Source organism: Stegostoma tigrinum, chromosome 3, assembly GCF_030684315.1.
Source record: "Stegostoma tigrinum isolate sSteTig4 chromosome 3, sSteTig4.hap1, whole genome shotgun sequence".
In the NCBI taxonomy this organism is placed as follows: Eukaryota; Metazoa; Chordata; class Chondrichthyes; order Orectolobiformes; family Stegostomatidae; genus Stegostoma; species Stegostoma tigrinum.
Genome location: NC_081356.1, coordinates 95,041,269 through 95,059,632, shown reverse-complemented (window position 1 = coordinate 95,059,632; position 18,364 = coordinate 95,041,269). Strand labels below are relative to the sequence as shown.

The following is an 18,364-nucleotide window of genomic DNA, read 5'->3' as shown; positions in this document are numbered from 1 at the left end:
TATTAGTCATTAATATTTAAAAATTCCTCTCATCATAATGTGCCCAACATTACAAGTGCATCTATTACTTCCAGTGAAGTTACAAAGAAGCCCTGAAAGAATGTGTTCATATTTCTGCAGGTAATACATCAATAAATAAACAATCTTCTATTCATAATACCTTCCAAGACTTCAGAACATACTATGTCCAATTATGTGATTGTGGAATGTATGTACTGTCATCACCTATGGAATTATGACAGCCAATTTGCTCCCAGATGGATTGCACCAATGACAATGAGATGAATTACAATCGGTGAGGAGGATAATGTAGAATTTCAAAAGGACATTGATAAGTTGGAGGCATTGTGGATAAATTGCAGACGAAGTTCAACGAGGGGGAGTGTGAGCTGATACAACTTGCTACACAGAACATGGAAAGACAACATAACATAAATGGTCCTATTTTAAAAAGTGTACAAGAGCAAACAAACTAGACGCATGTGTGCATAAGTCATTAGAGGCAGCTGAATTAGTAGAAAGTGCAGTTAAAAATAGCACACTGTATTCTCAGGGTTTTTAATAGGGGCACAGGGTACAAGACTATGGAAGTTATCCTGAACCTATAAAGAACACTGGTTAGACCTCAGCTGGAGTATTGCATACGTTTCTGGGCACCACACCTTTGGAGAGATATGAATATACTGGAGAGAATGCAGAAGAATTGTTCCAATGTTGAAAACCTTCATTCATAAGAAAAGGCTATAGAAGTGGGTATGTGGGTTATAGAGGGATGGGTCTGGGTGTGATGTTTCAAGTGGTGGTGTGGGCTTGTTGGGCTGAAGGGCCTGTTTCCACACTGTCGGGAATCTAATCTAATCTAAACTATAACAATTCTGTGAATAATCAACATTATTGGTGGTGGGATTGAAGGGTATATTTTGGCTAGACTATCAGGGGAACTCTTCTGCTCTTGTTCTCTGAAACAGCAGACGGGGTATCCCTTTAACATCACTTGCAAGAGATGGCATTTCCCTCATTTTAGCTATCATTATTGCAGTTAAATGTCCCTGATGTGCTCCAAGCACTTCTTTAAAGCTTGTACCAAGATCTTTCTGACTCTAAGGAGAGTTGTGCCATTGGGTTAAAGTTCTTTCAATGTTATTTAGTTTTTTTTCTCTGTTCATTCAGAGGTTGAAGATGTCACTGGCTATGCCAGCATTTATTGCCCATTCCTAATTGCCCACAGGGCAGTTAGGAATCAGTCACATTGTCTGGAGTCACATGTAGGCCAGACCAGGTAAGGATGCAGTTTCTTTCCCTGAAGGAATTATTGAATCACATGGGTTTTTCCAACAATTGGCAATGGATTCACAGTCATCATTAGCCTCTTAATTCCAGATATTTTTTGAATGCAAAATACACCGTCCACCATGGCAGGATTCGAAACCAGGTCTCCAGAACATTATCTGGATCTCTGGAGTAACAAATCCAGAACTAATACCACTAGGCCATCACCTCCCCAACATTTACCTCAATACCATTCATGAGATGTTATTTTATGCAAGTTTTGCTATACAACAGTGGTGACAATAATTTAAAATTTGCCTGTAAGATGCTCTGGAATATCATCAAGATGTGAAAAGGTGCTCTATCTATGTACTTACTTCTTTCTTCATAAGAAGCAAACTTTGAAGGATTGGTTTGTACTGATAAGTAAAGAAGACACTGCAACAATGGAATTAACAGTTAAAAACTTTTCTGTGCGAAGAACCCTTGGGACCTATAGGCCTAAATATGGGAAGACAGATCACCAATCCAATAGAAGGCACATACTTTTGATGCAAAAAAAATGTGTGCAGTCATTAGGTGGCAACAGAAATAATATGCTAATAAGTCAAACATACAGAAATTGTAGCTTTTGAAGTTCTGGAGCCACTGTGTTCAAGGTGTGTGACTTACCTAGCTCCAAATCGAAAAACATTGGATGATATTGTAGATCCCTTTTTGAAACTCTGAAATAAATACACCAACAATCTGAAGATGAGATACTAATTCACCTATATTTGAGTAAAAACTGAGGGCTGAGGAATCCCTCTGTTTAATGTTTCTATTATCATAAAGTGTAAAGTCTAATGAAGGATGCAGCGAGCCCAGAGATTGTTGTCCAACCAATGTCCACAGTGAAACAGATAAATTTTAACCATGTTTAACTTTCAGGTTCAGCAAATTCCCTCTTAAATCAGAAACCAAAATGATGTGGAGTGATGCCACCATCCCTTCATTGACACTGTATCAAAATCTTGAAATATTTTTCCCAAAGAGCACCGTTGTTGTACCAACATCAGAGGGACTGCAACAATTCAAGATGATTGATTGATTTGTTGCCATGTACACCGAAATACACTGAAAATCTTTGTTTTCAAGTGGTACAAGCAGATCATTGTAAGTAAAGGATGTACAGATCAAAAAGACTTAAACAGAGGCACACAGGTTACATTGCACAGGACATGTGCTAAGGTGAGATCAACGTTAGCAAGATCAGCATTATTTGAGGCTTGAGAGTCCATTCATCAGTCTGACAACAGCTGGGAAGAAACTGTTTCTGAACCTGCTCGTGTGTGTGTTCAGGCTTCCGTACCTTCTGCCTAATGTAAGAGGTTGCAGGAGATCATTACCAGTGTGCGATGGGTCTTTGATGATGTTGGCAGCTTTTCTGCGACAGCAAGCCATGTAAATGGAGCACATGGATGGAAAGTAAGCTTTCATGATGGTCTGTACCCAGACAGTATGCTTTCACTGGTGCATCTGAAGACATTGGTGAGGAACCTTATGGACATAAAATTTCCTGACCTGCCTGAGGAAGAAGAGGCTGTGATAACAAGGTGTGTAGCTGAATGAAGACAGCAGGCCAAGCAGCATCTTAGGAGTAGGAAGGCTGACGTTTCGGGCCTAGATCCTTCATCAGAAATGGGAGAGGGGAAGAGGGTTCTGAAACAAATAGGAAGGGGGGGGGAGGCGGATCGAAGATAGATACAGGAGAAGATAGGTGGAGAGGAGACAAACTAGTTAAAGAGGCGGGGATGGAGCCAATAAACTGAGTGTAGGTGGGGAGGTAGGGTGGAGGTAGGTCAGTCCAGGGAGGATGGGCAAGTCAAGCGGGCAGGATGAGGTTAATAGGTAGGAAATGGGGGTGCAGCTTGAGGTGGGAGGAGGGGATAGGTTGAGGAAGAACAAGTTAGGGAGGCGGGGATGAGCTGGGCTGGTTTTGGGATGCAGTGGGGAGAAGGGAGATTTTGAAGCTTGTGAAATCCACATTGATACCATTGGGCAGCAGGGTTCCCAAGCGGAATTTGAGTTGCTGTTCCTCCAACCTTCGGGTGGCATCCTTGTGGCACTGCAGGAGGGCCAGGATGGACATGCGGTCTGAGGAATGGGAGGGGGAGTTGAAACGGTTTGCGACTGGGAGGTGCAGTTGTTCTTTGCGAACCAAGCGTTGGTGTTCTGCAAAGTGGTCCTGAAGCCTCCACTTGGTTTCCCCGATGTAGAGGAGACCACAATGGGAACAGCAGATGCAGTATATCACATTAGCAGATGTGCAGGTGAACATCTGCTTGATGTGGAAAGTCTTCTTGGGGCCTGGGATCGGGGTGAGGGAGGAGGTGTGGTGGCAGGTGTAGCACTTCCTGCGGTTGCAGGGAAAAGTGCCGGGTGTGGTGAGGCTGGAGGGGAGTGTGGAGCAGACAAGGGAATCACGGAGAGAATGGTCCCTCCAGAAAGCAGACAAGGGTGGGGAGGGAAAAATGTCTTTGGTGGTGGGGTTGGGCTACAGATGGTGGAAGTGTTGGAGGATTAGGCGTTGGATCCAGAGGTTGGTGGGGTGGTACGTGAGGATGAGGGGGATTCTCTTTTGGTTGTTATTGCGGGGATGGGTTGTGAGGGATGAGTTGCGGGAAATGCGGGAGACACAGTCGAGGGTGTTCTCGACCACTGCGGGGAGGTGGGTGGTAGTTACGGTCCTTGATTTTGATGCTGGTTTGGTGCTCGGGGTGGGGTCATGATGTGCCTTCTTAACTGTCACATCTATGTAGGAAATCCAGGACAGGTTGTTGGTTATTGTCACTCCACAGAACTTGATGCTCTTCAGTCTCTCAACCTCAGTTCTATTGATGTAGATGGGGTCATATTCTCCTCCATTTTTTCTGAAGTCGATAATCAATTGTTCAGTGTTGCTGATGTTGAGAGACAGATTGTTTTCATTGTACCACGTCACCAAGACATCTGCCTCCCTTGTGTAGTTTGACTCGTCATTGTTAGACATCCGTCCCACTATGGGTGGTGTCATCAGCCAACGTGACACACAATCCGAGGAGTATAGACAGTACAATAAGCGGCTGAGGACACATCCTTGGGGGGCTCCCATGTTGAGTGCTATTGTGGAGGAGGTGCAGGAACCTATCTTCACTGATTGCATCCTGTGGGTTGGAAAGTTGAGTATCGAGGTGCAGAGGGGAAAGTCAAGACCAAGGTCGTAGAGTTTTGATACCAGTCTGGAGGGGATAATGGTGTTGAAGGCAGAGCTGTAGTTAACAAGGAAGGAGTCTGAAGAAGGGTCTAAGCCTGAAATGTCAGCCTCCCTGCCCCTCTGATGCTGCTTGGCCTGCTGTGTTCATCCAGCTCTGCACCTTGTTATCTAAGAATCTGATGTATGTGTTTTTGTTGTCCAGATGTTCCAGTGCTGAGTGCAGGGCCAGAGATATGGCATTCTCTGTGGACCTATTACATCGGTAGGCACGTGGTAGGGGATCAAGGCAAGTTGGGAGACTGGAGGTGATGTGGGCAATGACCAGCTTCTCAGAGCACTTCATGATTATTGAGGTGATAACCACTGGGCGGTAGTCATTCAAGCACATTGCATCTGCTTTCTTAGGTCTCGGGATGATGCTAGAATACAGCTCAAATTCTCCAAGGTGGTTAGGAGTGGGTGACAAACGTTGATGTTGTGAATGATGTTTTCATCTCATAATTTTTTTAAAAATAGCAGTCATAGACCTGAAGCGGCCTTTCCACAATATCCAGAAAAATCCTCTCGTCTACAGTTGGTCTTGATTTCTTTTGTGCAATTTCAAGGCTTAATACATATTAAGAATTGAATTTCTAATTAGGGAAATAGTAAATAAAAGTTAAATTGTAGTAACGTAGGGAATACACAATCCATTATTCTATCATTGGATTACAAATTGGTTGAAAATTATTTTTAAAGTCACTAATTTGTATCTCTCTTTGGCCAGTACAGCAATAAACTAAAACATTAGAAATAGAATGGCTTATTCCACAGGATTTTGTCCTAACACAGGTAATGTTCCAAAAGACAGCAAGTTCAGTATTGCAAAAAATCCTTCCATCAAATATTAATGTTGTGCTATTCTGTTACTTTCACTGTATGTGTGCCTTGCCTCATTGTGCTGGGCAGTAAAGCTATTTTGCTGAGGCAAATATAATTTCTTTTTGTTGTAAGAACAAAAGCTGTTTCCCCAATAGCTGGAAATCACTCCCCTGCTTTTCAGCTTCTAGGCTGGGCAAGGTTGTACGCAGAGAAAGAGTATGAGCATCTGGAGAACCAATTTACCCAGTTGTCACACAGACCTGCCTGGAGATAAGTCTTTCATGTGAATACCTGCTGGGTCACAAATTTTTTGGTGGGGGAAGGGCATACGAGGAACAAGTGAGTTTCAACCTCTATCAGTGTGAGAGCCCAACAAAACATCTGCAACTAGAGGGGAGAAGACCCTAGAAAATTTCAAACTGCAAGGGTGGAACAGTATCATCCTACTTTGCATCGGCTGGAGTTTTCATCGCATGGACAAATGAAATAATGCATGTTGAAAGGGCCTGTGAATTCAAATGTAATGCTCTGTTTAAAATCCCTTGCAGCTCAAAAATCTGTGCACAATGCACAGATCTAAATAAGGATACTTTTGGAATCCTTTGCATATGGACATGTGGAACAAAAACTGTTCGTATTGTGAGCCTCATTTTAAAAAGAGATGGCTAAATAATTAACGTCCTCTTGCTTACTGAAAAGTTGATAAATTCTAAAAGAAATGATATTTTGAAATGTACACTCGACTGCGACATTTTTCAAAGTAGTTGCAGGAACAGAAGACGATTCAGCTCAACGATCCTCCTCCATTATTTAATTCGATCATGACTGATCACCAACCTCAATGTCATTTTCCTGAAATATCTCCATATCCATTGATGTCATGAAATGCAGAAATATCATGCTATCTTGAATATACTCCACATTTGTCTGGGGTAGGGAATTAACAGATTTGCAACCATCTGAGTGAAGAAGTTCTTCCTTAGTCTTAATGGTTTTACTCAATATTCTGAGTTTGCATCTCTTTGTTCTAGACTCATCTGTAAGGGGAACCATTCTATTTATATCCATACTACCATGTGCTCAAGAATATTCAATTAGATGATTCTCATTCTTCAGACTCTGGCAAATACAGACTCAATTTTCTCAGTATCTCCTCATAAAACAAGCCCAGAGATCAAAACAGTGAACATCAATTATATTCCCTTTATAGCAAGTATATCCTTCTGCACATGAGCCAAGCTGAGCTTCTTACCTTTATGGTTTTCTTTATTTACATTTAAGATCACAGTTTCAGAATTAACTACTTTACAATTAAATTTAATCTTAAATTCTATCACATTATTGTCACTATTTCCCAAAGGCTCCTTCACAACAAGTTTGTTAATCAACCTATTCTTATTAGTTATGACTAAATCTAAAATAGCCCAATCTCGAGTTGGTTCTTAAATATGCTACTCATTAAACCCATGTTGCTATTGTAATGAAATGAAAATGCGCATGAAGTGCCTAAAATTCTCTCTTCTAAGCATTATTTTCCATTCCGAGCCTATTTCCACTTGCTTCATCTTTCTTCTAATTTTGCTTACGACATTTTACTTCCCGCTATCAGTTTTACTTCTCTCCAATCTGAGCCCCTCTCAGGTGCCCTTTCCCATATAACCTGATCAAAGCCCCATCCAACAACAGTAGAAAATCTCCCTGTGATTATAATTCTGCTGAGTTCTCTCAATCTCTGCTGATCTCAATTCTGCTGAAGTGCAAACAGTCCATCTTGTACATGTTCCCTTTGCCCCAGTGCAGGTTCACATGCCTCTACTGGCCAACCCAAATAACATGTGTTTAAGGAATACATTCCCCTATTCCAATGTTTACTCACCAGTGGGAGAGGAAATCATTATATCATTGCTTTCCTGATTTTTAATTTCCTTCCTATATCCCCAAATTTTGCTTCCAAGGCCTTGTTCCCTTACCTTCCTAAGTCATTGGAACGAAGATGGACTATGATCTCTGGTTGTTTATTCTGCCCCAGAAGAATGTCCTTCAGCCACTCCATGACATCTTGTCTCTTGCACTAGGAAGACAAGAACATATTCAATATGATCATGGCTGATCTGATTGTAACCATAAATCCACATTCCCACATACCCCTGATGACTTTTCAGCATCTTGCTTAATAAGGATCCATTTACCATAAGACGTAGGAGTGGAAGTAAGGCCATTCGGCCCATCAAGTCCACTCCGCCATTTTAATCATGGCTGATGGGCATTTCGACTCCACTTCCCTGCATCTTCCCATAGCCCTTGATTCCTTGTGAGACCAAGAATTTATCGATCCCTGCCTTGAAGACATTTAACGTCCTGGCCTCCACTGCGCTCCGTGGCATTGAATTCCACAAGCTCACCACCCTCTGACTGAAGAAATGTCTTCTCATTTCTGTTTTAAATTTACCCCCTCTAATTCTAAAGCTGTGCCCACGGGTCCTAATCTCCCTGCCTAATGGAAACAACTTCCCAGCATCCACCCCTTCTAAGCCATACATTATTTCATAAGTTTCTATTAGATCTCCCCTCAACTTTCTAATCTCAAATAAATACAATCCTAGGATCCTTAGCCGTTCATCGTACGTTAAACCTACCATTCCAGGGATCATCCATGTGAATCTCCGCAGGACACGCTCCAGTGCCAGTATGTCCTTCCTGAGGTGTGGGGCCCAAAATTGGACACAGTATTCTAAATAGGGCCTAACTAGAGCTTTATAAATTCTTAGAAACACATCACTGCTTTTATATTCAAACCCTCTTGAGATAAACGACAACATTACACTTGCTTTCTTAATCACGGTCTCTACTTGCAAGTTAACCTTTAGAGAATCCTGGACCACCAATCCCAGATCCCTTTGTACTTCTGCTTTACAAATTTTTTCACCGTTTAGAAAATAGTCCATGCCTGTATTCTTTTTTACCCGTGTCTTAAAATTATTCAAAGACTTTGTCTCCACCATCTTTTCTGAAAGAGAGTTCTAAAGACTCATGACCTTCTCAGAGAAAAAGAAAACATTTCATCTTCCATTAAGACCCTAAAATGAGGTCCATCCGGACTGGGCAACATACCATCCTGATGGCACGTCTACTGTCAAAGAAAAGCCTATCTATTCCACTCACTAATGAATCCTATATCACTACTGCTCTTCCACTCTTCTTCCTACCCTCCACTACCTATAGTTTCAAAAATTTCGGTCTTGGGTGTATTGCTTTGAGGAGTCATCGTCATCAAAATCAAAACTAGAAAACTGATTAGCAAGCTGGATCATCTCATCAGATTTCTGCATTACACTCTTGGATCTCTTAGGCTACCCATTGGTCATCCTTTCTTTATTAGCCTGCACACTCCTAACCTGTGATGTGGCCACATCCCTGAATATGCTATCCATGTAGCTATCACCTTCACAAATGTGCCATAGTGATTCCAGCTGCTGCTTGACCCCCAGAAGCTAGAGGTCAGGTTTTTGAAGCTGGTCCCACTTCCTGTACGTTTGGTTTTCCAAGGAACTGGTAATGATTTCCCACATAATACAGGACTTGCAGTCCCTTAACTAAGCTGCCTGTTATGCCTTAATTTTAGATATATATATAAAGTTGTTCAGTAAAGGAGATGAACCTACGTTTCACACGAGGGAAGAATATTTGTGTACATTCCAATATTCTTTTATGAACATGCATTTGATCAATGTTTTTGTTGAACTGGAAGTACTAACAGCGAAGTGACTTGGTTAGATTATTGGCTACCAGACAAGCTCTTTATTTCTGTTATGGTATTAGACTGTTGTCATGGGTACCCACTTACATTACTGACATCAATATACAAATAGCATTCCTCACAGATCCCTGTTGAGACTGAAAAACTGCTAACGAAGAAGGCACCACAGAAATATATTGTTTATTTAGTAGATTTCCAAATTAAACAACAAATTTAGAAACTCTCAAGTACAGTCACAGCATTATACAGCATGGAAAGAGATCCTTTGATCTAACTTGTCCATGCCGACCAAATTTCCCACACTAAAATAGTCCCATTTACCTGTATTTGACCATATCTTTCTAAACATTTTCTATTCATGTACTTGTCTAAATGTCTTTTAAATGTTGGCAATTGTACCTACATCTACCACTTCCTCTAATAGTTTAGTCCACATGGGAACCACCCTCTGTGTGAAAAAGTTGTCTCTCAGGTCCCTTTTAAATTTTTCTCCTCTCACCTTAAAATTATGCCCTCAAGTTTTGAACTCCATTACCCGAGGGAAAAGACCTTTGCCGTTCACCTTATCTATCCTCCTCGTGATCTGATAAGCCTCTATAAGGTCATCCCTCAACTTATATGCTTCAATGAACAAAACTCCCATTCTATCCAGCCTCTCCAAACACAAACATTCCAGTCCCAGTAACAGTTTTGTAAATCTTTTCTGCACACTCTCCAATTTAATATTATCCTTCCTATAGCAGGATGACCAGTACTGTATATAGTACTCAAAAAGTCACCTCACCAACATCCTGTACAGCTGCAACATAACATCACAACTCCTATACTCAATGGTCTGAGCAAAGAAGACAAGTGTGGCCAACATCATCTTCTGCACCGTCTATACCGGAGACACAACTTTCAAAGAACTATGTACCTGAACCCCTGCATCTCTCAGCTCAACAACATATGTCTTTGATCATTTCTCTTTTAGATTTTGCTTTTACACTCTGATTTGTGTTCTTCTGAAGGTAGCAATCCAGAATGGAATGCATGCCTATCTTCAGCGTGATACCAAACAGACAATTTTCATTTGTTATTCCACTGCTTTGGGTAGGCTGACACCAATCCTGTTCTCGTTCAGTAACGACACAGCCATTTCCATTGTGATCGGCACCTTTATGCGTCATAATTGCTAACCAGCTGAAATCAATAGTATAAGTCACTCCATCCTTTTATGGCTTAGTTTAGCAATTTCTTTATCAACCATTGGGGAGCAGGTTCGAGCTGCTCAAAAAAAGAATTGGATGACAACATTTTTGCTGTGCTTTGATGTGAAAATTAGTCTGTTTCAGTTCTGCTCAGTTTCTACAGTGATGATATCCTGCAATCAGGTGTCAATGATTACAGGATGCCAGAATATATTTTGGTGCTATGGGAGTTTTTGTCATTGGTCAATCAAATCCTATCTACAACTATCTACGTATAACAATCATTTTGCATTGTTTAAATATTACTGAAACTTTTCTGTAACCAGGTACAGTTACACTATGCGGCAATAAAAATGCAAAATGAAACATCTTGTTGCTGTTTAACGTTGACACCAACTCCAATGTATTTGAGTTTCCCAGGAATTATCTAGCAGTGCAAAGCAGATCTTAAATCAGAATTTAGAGGATTATTATGGTTTTAAAAACAAATCTGCAATTTCAGAGTGTCCTCATACTGCCATGCGAGGTCTTTATAAAAGTAGAGTGTTGATTTTTTAATGCCCCAATTAGAGATTGGCATAGACATCAGCAAAAGGCAGGCATAGAGACAGATTGGCAAATATATTTTCTCTGCCAAACAGTGTGCTAGTTTCCCAGCTCGATCACATCACATTTTCCCAGAGGATGGATATTGAATAATCAGACAATCCACCGACAAACTGGGCAGCCTATTAACATGTTGAAGGCTTATAAACCTATTGTTGAAGATTGGCTGGGATTTTCTAGTGGAGAACAGTATAAATGTCTTGAGGTACACTTCCTGTCTGCCTTTGTGCTATTCTCCACAATAGTGGCTTGCTTGCTGTGGCATTTTTAAAGTTAAGGTTAAAATTTGGACAGAGGGCATCTCCATCTTGGAGTGTGTTTCCACATTTACATGCAGAGGCATCCTTTTGCTTCTTCAGAATTGGAGGGTCTCTTATTTTCCCTTCAGATTTGGGAGCCTATCGGCCATATTTAATTGGATGACAAACTCACCATCTGGTCATTAATTGGCCAGTTCAGAGTAAGTTACTGCCGACTGATCATTCCCCACAGTGAGTGAGCTTCTGATCCTCGCAAGATCATGGCAGCAGTGTCCTGAAGCCTGTGCGGTAAATCATACTTTTGTGACCCAGTTGTTGAATGTTTCTTTTTGCAGTTTTCGATGCAATTTAAAAGAAATGTTCATTATGGAAAAAAATAGATTTAATACAGAAAGTAACTTTTTTTATTTAACATTCATTTACAAACAATTGGGCTGTTTTGTCCTCAACCCACTTTTTACTGGCTTTGGCTGGCCTATTTCTGGGTCAGATACAATGAAGAATGTGACAGTGAGCTTGCCCCAATTCTATGGACTGCCTAAGAAATGAGGCAAAGATGTAGGGGAAAGCATTCACTTACACTATTCTTTTCTCGAGCAACTCACTTTGGAAGACTGTGCTTAGCAGCGATCCAAGGGTGGTACCAGCAGATTTTTAAAAATGTGAGTGATTTTCAAAAACCAGAAATGTAGTCTCCTATATTGCTAGTGTAGAACTAAAACACTTGTAATAGTCATAATACAAAATTAGCGCATAATGTTCCTTTAAATAGGCTGCTGAATGCTGATATATAACAGGAATTTGTATTTGTGCATCACCTTTTGCATTATAAAACATCCCTAAGTGTTTCGCAGGAGCATGAAACAATGAATGATACCAAGGCACATTGTGATACTAATTTATAAACATAAATATATGCAAGTAGGAGCAAAAGTAGGCCATTCTGTTTCACCATTCAACAAGGCTGATTATTTTTCTGATGATAAAATGTGAGGCTGGATGAACACAGCAGGCCAAGCAGCATCTCAGGAGCACTCATCCAGCCTCACATTTTATCATCTTGGAATCTCCAGCATCTGCAGTTCCCATTATCTCTGATTATTTTTCTGTTCCAGATTCTATATTCACATCAATCCCTAATAAGCTTTAAGTCTTTTGCCTAACAAGAACCTATCTACCTCCACTTTTAAAATTATTCAATTAGCCCACCTCTAACACCTTCCAAGGCAGAGCTGCAAAGTTACACCACCCTTTGAAAGAAAATCAAAATCCCACCATCTTTAGACTGAATGTGTGATCCTCAGTTTTATAAGTGTCTCTGAGTTCTGGATTCATCTGCAAGAGTAGACATTCTTTCTATGCCCACCTTATCAAGGCCATTCAGGATTTTATAAACATCAATCATTCAATCCTAATCCATTGTCAATATTACATTCGTCTCTGACTTACTTGCTGTATGCGCAAATTAATATTTGAGACTGACTTGGTTTAGAAGGGGTGGACACTAGGAAGTTGTTTCCTTTAACTGAGGAGACTAGGACCCGTGGGCACAGCCTTAAAATTAGAGGGGGTAAATTTAAAACTGAAATGAGACGACATTTCTTCGGCCAAAGAGTGGTGGGCTTTTGGAATTCATTGCCGCAGAGTGCAGTGGAGGCCGAGACTTTGGATGCCTTCAAGGCAGAGATCGACAAATTCTTGATCTCAAAAGGAATCAAGGGCTACCGGGAGAGTGCAGGGAAGTGGTGTTGAAATGCCCATCAGCCATAACTTAAATGGCAGAGTGGACTTGATGGGCAGAATGGCCTTACTTCCACTCCTATGTCTTATGGTCTTATGGTCTTATGGACTAATACATTGGAATACCTAGATCCTATTCACAATTTTGCCATCTGTCGCTGTTTAATAATATGATGCCTTTTCACTACTCCCGGTAGAGTGAACAACTTCACGTTTTCCACATCATATCCCATCTGCCAGTTGGGATGTTACAAACAGTTGGGCTGTTTTGTCCCCAACCCACTTTTCACTAGCTTTGGCTGTCCTATTTCTGGGTCAGATACAATGAAGCATGTGACAGTGAGCTTGCTCCAGTTCTATGGACTGCCTAAGAAATGAGGCAAAGATGTAGGGGAAAGTTTATTTTTAGTTACTCCCCTAACCTATCCATAATGGTTTGTATCTTTGTTATGTCATCTTCATAACAAACCTTCTTGCCTAACTTTTATGTCATTTATAAATTAAGCCACTATGCTTATGATTACTTCATCTAAGTCACTGATATAAATTGTAAACAGATGAAGGCACAGCACAACCCCTACTGGAACCCATTTATCATATCCTGCCAAACTGAGAAGACCCACTTATGCGTACTCTCTCTGTTTTCTACCATCCAGGCAATTTTTTATCTAGCTAACATGTAACTCCTTAAAACACAAGCTCCTTCTTTGCACAATAACATTTGATGTGGCACTTTGTGAAATGTCTTCTGTAACACATCAGTAGGCTCCGCTTTATGCACAGCACCAATAACCAATAAATTGGTTAAACACACGTTCCCTATCGCAAGTCACGCTGACTTCCTGATTATATTACATTTTGCCAAGTGACCAATAATGATTGATTCCCACATTTTCCCCATGAGAAATGTGAAGCAAACTAGCCTACAGTTTCCTGTTTTCTGATTCTAGTTAGGCACGGTGGCTCAGTAGTCAGCACTGCTGTCCCACAGTGCCAGGACCTGGGCTCAATTCCACCCTTGGGTGGCTGTCTGTGTGGAGTTTGCGCATTCTCTCTGTGACTGTGTGGGTTCCTTCTGGGTGCTCCATTTTTCACCAACCGTTCAAAGATGTGCAGGTTAAGTGGATTGGCCATGCTAAATTGCCCATAGTGTCCAGCAATGTGCAGCTTAGTGGATTAGCCATAGGGAAAGCAGGGTTATAGGGTAGTGGTGCAGGTCTGGGTGATGCTCTTTAGAGGGCCAGTGTTGACACAATGGGCTGAATGGCCTGCTTCCACACTGTAGGGATTCTATGGCTCAGCTGCTTTTTAATAGAGAGATTGTACTTATTCTTTTCAGTTTAATGATATCTTTATAGAATCTAGCATATTTCAGAAAATTAACACTGACACATTTAGTACTTTATTAGCTACCTTGTTTAGGGGCCTGGGATAAAGTCTATGGGGATCCACCTGCAGATCTCTGTCCATTTGTTCAGTACCCCTTCCTCAGTGATTATAATTTCACCAAGTTTCTCTGTTCTTTCAACTTCCTGACTTAAAAATATTTCTGGGACCTTTTTAGATTGTCCACAGTGAAGAGAAAAATAAAATATTGATTCATCACACACCATTAATTTATTAACTATTACTCTATTAACCATTAATATTAACTCCCTATTCTCACCTTTTAGAAGGCTAACACTCAATTTACTTCCTCACATGATCTTATTCATTTCTCTACATTAATCATATAGTTATTCTCTCGTATTCTTTGGCCAGTAATCAAACTTGCACAATGATATACTTTTTCTGCAAGTTTGTGCTCTCCTTCATTAGTTAATCATGGATGGTGGGTGGAATCTTTCTTTTTTGCTGAAATATATTTATTTTGTGTAATAGAGTCATAGAAGTTTTACGATATAGAAACTGGCCCTTCAGCTAACTGTGCTTGTGTTGGTTATCAAACATCCAACTATTCTAATCTCATTTTCCATCACTTGGCCTTGCATGCTCAGGTACATCAAGTCTTCATCTAAATAATTTCAAACATCCTGAGCATTTTTATCTGTGCCATGCTTCAGGTATTGCGTTCTATATTCCCACAACACTCTGTGTGAATTTTTTTGTTCCCTCAAACCCCCTCTAAAAGCCTGCTACTTGCCTTAAAACTGCAAACTGCAAAGTTGAACTCTTTATTCAGGGGAAGTGTTTCTCCCTATCTATGCTCCACAGAATTTTATACATCTCAAACAGACACCCAGTTGACCTTCTTTATTCTCAGGGAAACAATTGCAGCCTGTTGGCCTCCTTTCATAGTTAAATTGTCCAACCTAGGAAATTTTAGGTGAATGTCTTCCTCACCCTCTGGACTGCAATCACATCTTTCCTATAATGTGGTGATAGAACTGCATGCAGGAGTCCAGTTGTGTCCTAAATAACATCATACACACCTCCACTATATCAACCTTGTTCTCATATTCAATGCTTTGTCTAATAATAGTAAGTATGTCACATGCATCTGAAATATTACTTTAGATAGCTGTCACTGATTCTCTATCTTCTAGTCTAACCTTCCAGTTGAGCTAACATAGCTTTCATGTTCCCTTAGTTGCCCATTTTAGAGCGTAAAATACTACTTTTAGACGCATTCTTCCATTTCAATCTGTATGTAAAATGCAATTAAATTATGATTGCTACCTTTACTCACAGGTCATTAAATAAAGCAGTCACATTACACAATACTAAGTCTACTAGAGTGTGCTGTGGCCAGTTCCAGAACACATTGCTCTAAGAAACTGTCTCAAAAGTAATCTATGAACCCTTCATCAAGGCTTCCAATACCAACCTGATTTTTCCAGTTTATATATTAATTAAAATCATCCATATATACTGCCATCCCCTTATCAAACACTTATTCCTTTATAACTCATCTGACATCATGGTTATAGTTCATGGGGCCTGAAGTTCACTCCCATCAATTCTACATTCTGATCTCCTGAACCATTTCTAACAACTGAACCAATTGATTACCATCTTTGACCACGCCTCCACCTTTACTTAGCTTCCTGTTCATCTTGAATGTCATATACACTCAATATTTAGGACACAATCCTTAATGGCTTGCAGCCACATCTCCTTATTGTCTGTCAGATTACATTTATTCACTTCAATGCGTGATATCGATTCATTTATTCTGTTAAGAATCCACATTCAGATACAGAAATTTTGTTTCTTTTTGCTACCTTTATATCATACAGTCTTGACTGCTGATAGATTCTTGTTTTAATTTTCTGACCATTCTTACCATTCTCGTTGTACTATTTCTGCAATAGTATTTTGTGTTCCTGCCTCAACTCTATCTCTTGATTTATTAGATTTTCTCAAGCTCGATCTCTCACCCTGCCGCCCTCTTCCAACTTGTTTAGTTTAAAGCACTCATTAATTCCCTATATATACAGCTGCTGGGAATATAAGTCTTAGCATGGTTCAGGAGTAGGCTGTACCAGCAGTGCACACATTAAAATTTGGCCAAAGAGCTGACTGTTAAGCAGTGTCTTAAGAGGAAGAGAATGTTGGATTGGTTGGATGCTTCAAGGAGATACAGAGATTAGAATGATGGCAATTGAAGCCATAGCCACTTGTGGTGTAGAGCTTAAAATAAACCATGCTGAGGAAGCTCAATGTAGAAGAGGATAAAATTCTTGGAAGGTTGTGGGTCCGCAAGAGATTGGAGATACGCGGAGGAGTGGGAATTAGAAGGTATTTGAAAATACGTTGGGAGCCTTAAAATTGAGGTGCTGCCAGAACAGAGCAAATTTAAGTCCATGGACAGGGTAATAGTGGTTTAGGGTGCAGGCAGGAGAATTTTAAATGAGCACAATTATTTCCAGGGTGGAAAAGGACATTCATGTTAGGAAAACGTCAGAATAGTCAAGTCTAGAGGTAACAATAGCATGGATCAGATATACTAGATGTACTATTCACGTTCAAGTTTGACCTCTGTAATGCCTTCATCTCCTCTCACTCTTCCTCACCAATTATATGAAGTATGAAATATGGTTTTCAGAAGGCACCCTTACAAAGACACTTTCTGGAGCTCCAGAGAAAGAAATAGGAACTTCTATTGAAGTACAAAAGATTTACAATGGCTGGGTTTGCCAGACATTAGCTTTGAGGTGTTGTAATAAGGTTCTTATTGGTTACATTGAGAAAATTATTACAAGATCAACCTAGTGTCAAATTGGAGCATCATTTCACATATCTCTGCTGACTATTTCAAATGTTCAACTCCTGTGAAGTGCCTTGAAAATGTCTAAACATTTACTTGTTTCATAAAGATAAGTTATGATTACTTAATGTGAAACAAAATAACAATGCTGAAGATCTGGAACCAACAAGAAACAGAAATTGCCGGAGGAAGCTCAGCAGATCTGGCAGCACCAGTAAAGGGAAAACAGAGTCAATGTTTCAAGTTTAGTGATCCTTCTTCAGATCTTGGGTTTTTTATTTGTTTGTGATTGCTTAGTGGCTGTGTACTGGTAATAGAATTCCTCAGACACTAATTAATTACTCCATTAAAACAATAACATTATACTTCACTCGTGACATATTTTGTATTATATACAAATATTGTTTTGATAGTTAAAAACATGAAAAACTTGAAAATAACTTTTTACTTTATAAATCTGAAGTTATAAGTAAAGAAGCAATGACAGTCAACTTGGAAAAATCATTGTGCTACAAATGCCACACATTCTAAATTTGCTTCAAGTTCTTATATTGCTAAATGATCACTGCTATCTAATAGTAAGAATAATTGAAAGCGCACCCTCCGATAATTCCAGCAAATACATCTGTTTATTTTCTGTATTGAAACAACTATCTAGATGCTGGATTCCTTTTGTTTCTGTTTCTATTTTGTTATCGTATACCCAACATTTTCAATTGATGGGATCACTTGGGGACCTCACCGAAAATCTCTCCAAAAATTACTCTATCATTGTTCATGGATAAGCTCCTAAACACGACCCAATACAAGGCTCCCTCTCTGGGAAATATTTTTGTAATCAGATCAAGAAGTCTGTGAGAAATCATTGTGCGAACATATATCTGAGCACTTTGCTACAATGTATGGGACAGGGCTTAATGGAAATGTAAATTGGATATCGACTAAACTGTGGATAAATTTTTAAAAAATTAATCTGTTCTCTTTCAATCTTGTAGAAAACTACCATAAAGCACTACTTGCCATATCACAAATGGATCTACTTTTACAATTGACCCTTGACACCGATTAACAGCTGGTGGGCTGTCATCTCTTTTTTGGGGATGAGAACATAATTTCATGGAGATTGTCTCAGGCTAAAATAAAATTGTTCACAATGTAGAATGATAGAGCTCAAAGATAATTCTGCTTCACTAATTAGGCTTGAGTTACTACTTTCCTCAAAGCACTTATTCTTAT

The 18,364-nt window shown here is 39.9% G+C and overlaps 1 long non-coding RNA gene across 17 annotated transcripts in view; it reads right to left on the bottom strand.

Annotated features, from left to right (window-relative positions):
• LOC125451135 (uncharacterized) overlaps window positions 1-18,364 on the bottom strand; it is a 353,914-nt gene that overhangs the window by 139,162 nt on the left and 196,388 nt on the right. For 14 of the 17 annotated variants that reach the window (XR_007247221.2, XR_007247222.2, XR_009445587.1 and 11 more), the window contains one exon: window positions 7,336-7,436. The exons of the other annotated variants lie outside the window; for them this stretch is intronic. This is a non-coding gene — a long non-coding RNA (uncharacterized LOC125451135). The remainder of the gene's footprint in view (window positions 1-7,335; window positions 7,437-18,364) is intronic. 17 annotated transcript variants of the gene reach the window in all.